This window comes from Macrobrachium nipponense, chromosome 2 (assembly GCF_015104395.2).
Source record: "Macrobrachium nipponense isolate FS-2020 chromosome 2, ASM1510439v2, whole genome shotgun sequence".
Lineage (NCBI taxonomy): Eukaryota > Metazoa > Arthropoda > Malacostraca > Decapoda > Palaemonidae > Macrobrachium > Macrobrachium nipponense.
In genome coordinates, this window is record NC_087201.1 from 156,492,879 (window position 1) to 156,501,528 (window position 8,650).

General features: G+C 37.5%; 1 long non-coding RNA gene across 1 annotated transcript; it reads right to left on the minus strand.

Annotated features, from left to right (window-relative positions):
- Nucleotides 1-4,797: 4,797 nt before the first annotated feature.
- LOC135221551 (uncharacterized) lies at nucleotides 4,798-6,225 on the minus strand. The gene is made up of 2 exons (XR_010316025.1): nucleotides 5,955-6,225; nucleotides 4,798-5,782 (listed from the first exon to the last, which is right to left on the minus strand). It is a non-coding gene; the product is annotated as an uncharacterized LOC135221551 (long non-coding RNA).
- Nucleotides 6,226-8,650: the final 2,425 nt, after the last annotated feature.

Consider the following 8,650-nt stretch of genomic DNA (forward strand, 5'->3'; position numbering starts at 1 on the left):
TCTAAATTTTAAAAAATACAAAACAACTACAGTTAAATGAAGGAGTGAAAATATTCTTTTCTGATTTCATGTCTTTTTTTTACAACTTCATGCAACAATCTGTAGAAAAAATACTCAGAGCTTGAAGTGTTTGAATGTGATTCGGATCCCACAATAAGTTGTATGTCCCGTTGCTAAGAAACCAATTGGTTCCTAGCCACGTAAAAAAAAAAAATCTAATCCTTCGGGCCAGCCCAGGAGAGCTGTTAACCAGCTCAGTGATCTGGTAAAACTAAGATAAACTTAACTGCACTCACGAAGTGAATAAAGATATGTAATGCCCCTCTATCAAGACAATGAGGCGAAGTATGCATTATAAAACCTCCCGGGAAATGGATAAGAGTTGATTAATATTTCATTGCTTTCAGGTGCTGTTCTTAGTGATTTGTAGAGCACTGCTCTTTTCTGAATTCTGCTTGTGCATTTTACTCAACTTTAATGTTATTGATGTTCATCACAAATTGATTTTACCTTTTATCTCTGTGCACGTTTAAACTATAAAGGCCTTGTAATCATACGAGTAAAAACCTCACACATTATAGATATTTGAGATCTAAAAACCCTTTACCATTTGAAGTTTGCACGAGAAGAAAATGTAGAAATTCATAAAGCAATCAATCCATTTAAGCAACCGACAACATAGGCAAGTTAAAACTTCCCAGTTTACCACTGGGTTTCACTTCGTATATTGATAAAGTATTTAAACAAAAGCCACTTGATCAGTATCAAATGATCAGAATTCAAGTAATTTTCAATATGGAATTTTTAAATTAGGGACACACACATGCATGTGTGCGAGTTTATGAAATTGCATTTACGAAATTACTTCAAGTGTCAGTCATTAAAAGGAAAATAATTATTGCTTCCATTTTTTTTAAAAGTTAGAAATGTATCAATGTATCTCCTAAATAACCTGTGTAATTTTCGAAGCGTCAGCATTTACTTCATCCAAAATGATAGATGCCCAGCCACTTACTATAAACAGATGGTCTTAAGAAACGCATTTGAACGTTTGTCTTACTTTCCATTTCTGAAATTCTCCTCTTCCTCTTTTCTTGTCCACCTCCAAACACCGCTCTCACCTTGCTCTTCCCATCTCTCCCTATCTTCGCCTATCTCCGTTTTCTCTGCTAAACACTTCGGTCCCGGTATCGCCTTTGGCAAGAGTGGGAACTGATGACGCCAATTTGGAGGGTCCTGAATTCTATACTCTTCGTATTCCCAGAGATTTATGATCACCTCTTTATCGCCCACCCGGGTTGCAAAATAACGTTGGTACTAAGGTATGATGGGCATCAGTTACTCGTGAATATAAGCGCATGATTGAAATCATCTCAACGAAAACGTCCGAGATAAACAAACTTTGAACGCCAATCCCTTCTGCCCTGAATTCAAATGAACGAAAATTTGCGATAATTGCATCAGAAGTGGTGGTAGGAGGGAAATTGGTCGGAAAACAGGCTAATTTCGCTATTTACGAGCTCGATCAACATTCTGAGATCAACTTTCCACTGGATACACCTCGACGTCGCCTTCACTCTTTCTTGTCTCAAAATCAGTGACGATCAAAAAAAAAAAAAAAAAAAAAAAAAAAAAAAAAAAAAAAAACTAGTGAAAAAGGTTGATTCATTTCGATTTCAGGCGGATGTTCAAATAAAAAAAAATGTATAAACTAAAATCATATAACAAATCTGTTTTAATATGTAAAATATCGCATAACTTCACAAAATATGGGGTGAAAACAGTGCTAAGCGTCTTTATAATGATGAAATTCTAAAGCAAACTCGGAAACTGTATATAAGTCTATTACAAACTCTGTTGAACAGACATACATGTTACATGGCGGTATAAAACAAAGCCCCAGGTACCGTTTGTGGCCTTAATAAAGAACTTATGACTCGAAAAGACACTTTCTGTCCTATAAATGATTAGTATCACATAGTAAGAGATCAAACTGCAACAACTATACTGTAGTGCAAAAAATAAATGATGACGGATTGTTCCCACTTTACAAAATACAGGAACACAAGAAATGTGTCGGACTCCTGGTCCCTTTCTTTTGTTCAAGAATAGCTGTTTATCCTTGAAGAGGATGGCTTCAGAAAAAGAGCAATATAAGGGTCACTGCAACATTCATAATTTACACAAGGGTCATCAGTAACACGTCAACACCCTTCATCTCTTAAAGTGCTCAGTTTCGTTTCCTGCTAATCTCAACACTTTTTGCTACATTCTTTGCTTTGCACATTTTGTGGCTCATCTCATCATCCTCATCCATTATATTCACTCCCCTTGCTTTTCTTGCTCCATCTTCTGGTTTCCCTTAAACATCACTATTTTACTCTTTCTCACATTTACTCTCAACTTATCTTGCAGGCATATTCAAAGTTTCACTATCTTCTGATGTGTCCAATCAAGGGATATAGTTCCTGATGCAGATTCAAAATCTGCCTTATATATTGAAGCATAGGTGAACCACTTTAGCAATAACTTCAACAACATATGTCTATAAAGAGGGTTCATCAGCAGTGCATCAAACCCTTATACACTTACTGCACAATTCACATTTTTATCTAATGTACACGCACACACGCTCCCTCTCTGGATTTAAATGTCTTTATTCCAGCTCATTTTTAAGTCTAGCTATTCAGTACTTCCCGTCTTCCTCCTTTCCAACACTCAACACACTTTTTCGCCATGGTATCGTCCCTCCAGCCTCTCCACATGACCAAACCTCTTGTAATACACTTCGATCTACGTCTATTCTACCTCCACATTTCTCCCCCTTTTAATCCTTCTTATTCCCCACGTAGTAAGTAAACATTCAATCTTATTAAAATCCAGTTGTATTTTGGAAATATATCAGAAACACTTTTCACTATATTTCCAAAAACACAACGGGATTTTAATTTGTTCTTACAGCACGACAAGTGTGCGTATTCTATTTAATCACCTTACTAGCTTCGCCCGTTATCAACATCCGAACTTCTCTTCTAAAATGGAGATTTGGCTCAATAATCCCATCTTATATTCTGAGTTGGTTTCCACAAAAACACTTCTCTACAAAACTTTTTGCCGAGACATTCTATTATATTCCTTGGTTCGCCTGTTTTGTGGAATAAGTACTCTCACTCTACCCTATTCTTGTACAAATCCACATTGTCATCCGTACACCATCCACACTCCCAATTTCTGATTTCCGATTGTATAGTTTTTTGCTCTGCGATGTTAAACTACAAAGATTTGTGGTATTTTTGCTCTGCGATGTTAAAACAACAAATATTTAATTGGAGGGTTGAGAAAAGCGTAGCTTTTTGTCCGATGTGAAAACGATCCACACATCAAATTAGCAAAGGGAAAGTCGTATGAATATGATCGTTAGGATTTACTGCAACTGTGGGATAAATAATATGCAATATAGTAGAATTTCCAGCTGAAAACTATACCCGTTTGGGAAACGCAGGTAATCTTCGCAAAGTTAAAGCTGATAAAGAGAGAAAGAGTTCTTTCGGGCGGAGAGTTCGTCTGTTCTCGAGGCACCACCACCGCCAGCATTAGGGGGAAGCGCTGCTCGCATGAAAGTTTTATCCGCCGTGGGCCATAACCGCTCGATTTGTCGTCTGTTGGTGGCATTCCCTCCCCATTCCCAAACCCACCCCAGGGAGAGGAGGTAGTCTCTTGTACCTGAACGATCATTAGATATGTAATCTGCTCTTTCCACAGGTCATGATGCTTCCTCATGCAGTGAATTGCCTGTTTTGAGGCTTCACGAGGATTGGATTGAATTCTCGACATAGTGGGTCAGGCCAGTTTATTATGACTACCACTACAGTACAACGGCTGCTAGATATTATGTATCACGATTTCATTAAAATAATAAAAACTGAGGCAAACGATGAGACGAGATTCACTTATTCAAAGGATTAACTATGCGGACTTCACTCTAAATTTCCCGATTAAACTGCATTAAAAACTATCATCGTAATTTGCTAGTCGTATACTTATTTCAGAAATACGATGGTTCGTGTTTACTCATATACGGGATTTCCGTACGTACATGGGACACTAGTTAAGCCCTTATAGCGTTAATTGGGGCGTTAGCAAGCAATTTTTCAAAAGTAGTTGTCAATGTGAAAGGAAGAAAACTGAGAACACGAGTCAACTCAGAGGCCACAAGAAATCCGACTTCAGAGACCTACTCTCAAGCAGCTAACAGATTCGGTTCCCAGACAGATTAACCAAAGACTGAGCTACCGAGGACTACCCAAGAAGAACATCATGTAGTAACAAAGCTAAACCCCTTGTAAATGAAATCTGACCAAGTTTTTGCAATTTTTATCTTTAAAAAAACTTTTTTCTTATCTGAAAGCGCCGTTTGTAACAATGTGATAGTGGAGTAAACGCGATCCACTAAATATCTACGACGGCTGTATTTTAAAACCACAAGTTACTGTAACATCAATTCAATTTTAATTTGTTAATTTAGCCTATCTGTTTTTCTAATAACTTGTCTGTTTCTATATTCAACTACCTTCCACTGAACACCATATTCTTTGGAAGCCTGAATTTCAAGTCAGTGGCTCGTTTGGTGGGCTTGGTCCATATGAATAGGTTTCATCTTCTGAATAATAATAATCTTTCCAAGCAATTTTGATTATGTAAATACCAGAACTTTTTGTTGCCTATGTATACATCTAAACTTTAACTGAGTAATGTGTATGAAGTACTATTAGTGCGAGAAAGTTTGATTAAAACCACTTCTGTTTATATATATATATATTTTAAATTGGTATAACAATTCATAGATATAATACATAGTTTATAAAAATGATAACAATCACCTTTTAAAATACCGATGCAAAATTAGGATAAATAACCGTTCATACAGTTTAAAATAATTTCGAAAAGTTGAAACTCCCAGAAGGTTGATCAAAAGAGCGTAACACCGTAGTACTCATCAATATTGCATTTTCTACGTTGACAATCATACCCAGTAGTACAATTTACCGTTTCAAAATGCATTCAATTACCTGTAAAAAACTTTAATACTCTATTTAAATTACGGTACTTGAAAATGACTTGCGTATTACTGTTAGTATTTCGGAAATTTCAAAAGGCAAATATACACGACTCGGGAGGTACATCTCTGTGATTGCAGCAGAACAAACAAGACAAGAAACAATACAAACAATCTTGTCCCACATCCTCGTACAAAGAAGCACCCACGTTTAAAAGAAAAAAAAAATATGACGGTCACACAATGAACAGCAAGAGCCAGACGGTCACACAACAGCAAGAACCAATTTTGTGGGAAATCGAGCTCAAGGCTGAGGCGGCTGAATGAGCCAGGTCCTCTCGCCGTCTTCTTCGTCGTCGAACTTGACCTGCTGCGCGACATTGATGACGCACATCCCCAGCGACATGAATACGGCGAAGCCAATGGCGAAGAAGAGCGCCGTCATCGTCCATTGGTCCTCCACCAGCAGGTACACTAGGTAGCTGAAGTACAGGCACGCTGCCACCACCAGTAGGAACAGCAGCAGGAGGTGCAGGCGACTCCGCTTGTCAGCAGGCAAAGCGGGTATGACTGAGAAGAGCAACATCGTGGGTGCTGAAGGAGAGGAACGCCGTTCGATGCTGTGCTGCTGCTGCTGCTGCTGCTGCTACTGTGGCCTAAGGAGCCCGACGTCCTCCTCTTAGTAGATTGCGATCGCTACGGTGCCTTTGGAACTGACAGTCATCCCTGAAAACAGGACGGACAAAATAAGTGTGATTTGTGACGCACAGATCTTGATATACTCCTAAAGCATATGCAGGCTTGTCATTATGCACGATTATAAGAAATACTGGAACAAATCAGCATTCCGGAAAGAGTAAAATTCACATACTAGCAAATTTCACCGTAGAGTACTCACCATCAGATGTCTACAAAAACCAATACGGTCGGTGAGTGACCCTCCACACACAAGAACACAAAGCATGTCAATGCAGAGAGCAAGACAAGCCTTATTAATTAAGTCTGTCGCCTTTCCTTGTCCCACTCCTATTTACATGAAAGGCGAAGTCATGCAATTTTACAGGATACGTAAGCCTCCACATTCATACATAGTTACTTGCAAGAAAAAGTTGAAAGTTTAACAGATGACAAGAATTCCACAGGAAAAAGTAAATGTCCGTAAAGTTGCTATTAAGTGCATTTAGTACGTACAACATACAAGTATCAAACGGATGATCGCCGTTCCAATCTTTTAGATTCTCACGTCCAAGGACTGAAGAATTCTTGTTTAACAGAAGTCATAACAAATAGTTATTTACTCCTCTGCATCCTTTTTCTATACATAGTGCGTTCGAGACACGTAAAGCAACTTACGCTGAGGCCAGCAACAAGTTCAGTTGCAGCGACACGGTTCACTGCGTCACCAAGATCTAGCGTTATCAATATTCGTGGCAGGAACGTATTCAAGAATTCCTTCCGACGCTTAGAAACGTAGCCAAGAAGCCTTCCGCCGTCCTCTTGTACAACGGAAAACGATAATCAAGCGGAGAAAAGTTAGTCACTGTGTTGGCAAACGAGACCTAATTAAAATTAAAAGGATGATAATCGACAAAGTTAAAAAAAAAAAAATAAATAAATAAATAAACAACAAACCATGACGGACGAGAAAGAAATTCCAATTTAATTTAACATCATGCAATACTGGTTGAGTTTCATCATGACATTCATATAAATACTGCGGCGATACAAAGAATGGTTTCGATTGAAGCTGTTTAATAGAGCAATCATTAGCGCCAGCAAAATTTTCATTTGGTAAAACAAAATTCTATCTTCATGACGAATGGACTGATAAAAGAAAAAAAAATCATGCTGTAATGCCAACCCATTTCCAATGACACATACGAAATCCTTAAAAAAAAAAAACATATAATACTTGGCAATTGGTAGTTAAATTCACAACTGATGGTAGAGACAATGCCACCCCTTCCAACACCCCCCCTCAATAAGCCTCTTTGAGCAATCTTATCTAAAAGATAACGGTTTCAGTAGGGTGTGGTCATACAGACACGTGAACGGTTTCCAAAATTAGAATAATTATAGATTTGGGGCGTGTGGCATTTATATACAGCGTCTCTGTATAAATATAATAAGCCCTATAAACACCACCTTAGATTTATAACAGAAGACACCTACCGCACCCACAAACATTTCATCATATATATATATAGATATATATATTATATATAATATATATATATTTATATATATAGATATATATATATTATATATATATATACAAACAGTACAGTAGATGCACGAATTAATGCGACACCGCCACATGCAAAAATCGGGTTGAAGACCAGTGAATAAACGTGATCATCCGTCTGTTTTTTCCTGTAGTATTCGCTTATACTGGAATCCCTTTCATCTTCTGTGATGTTTTAATATCATATACAAGCACAATACATATACAGTATATGGACTTAAAACCATTAAAAGCTTCGTTGTTCCTCGGCAACCCAAACGGTGACATATCCTGCATGCTTATGTGAAAAAACGCATATCATGTATTACACACACATATACTTTATATATTATATATATATATATATATATATATATATATATATATATATATATATATATATAATATACACACACAATACCATTCCAATACGAACTATATATAAAGTTATTTGATAAGAATGATATCAACATAACAGATTATATCAATTACACATATATGTTTACACTCACTTCAAGAGCTGCTAACATCACACATATAGTTTACACCACTTTCAAGAGTGCTAACATCACACACATGCACACGTCAAATCGTTCGTTGACGCACTCTAAGGCTTCAGGGATATTGTGGCCCTACATTTTTAATGCAATCTAGCAGATTCTTGGTCATCCTCACTTCTTCCTCCTAAAGGTTGCGAATCATACGTTCCATGTCCTCTTCAAATGGCTGACCTCTTTCAAAATAATATCATCCATACGTTTATTTAACCATCCTGCTAATTCTGTGTATCTTCACGTGTCATGTCTTTATCATTCTTTTCAATGTTATATGCACTACGCAAACGCTGCGTAATAAAGGAATCTTTTCATCGTTTTCCATCAACGTCTAAACTCAACTTCCATATATTCTCACCTTCCTAATCCTTTGCACACAACCTGCTCCGTCCTTCCATGACGAAATTTGGGGACACGCTCATCCCCTCATTATTCTAACATCCACTCCGTCTACTCCCAGAATCTACTGCTCCCATTTTTCATCATCCACATCACCCTCTCACTATTCAATCCTTCTGGTGTCGATTTAGTCACCATCACTATTTTTGCTCATATTTACTCTCAAAATTTCTTCTCATACAAATGCTTTCAAACTCTTTTACCAGTTTCCCTAATCATCTCTTCATTATCTCATTATACCTTCAGTATCTCCAATCACAATCAGTACTGAATCATCTGCATACAAAAGCCATTTCACAATCCATTCGTGACACACCATCATTTGATGTCCTTTCTCAGTTTCCTGGACCCAATTCATCAACACATCCCCAATTATGTTTATTTACTGCCACGGAGACAACACATCCTCACTTCAGG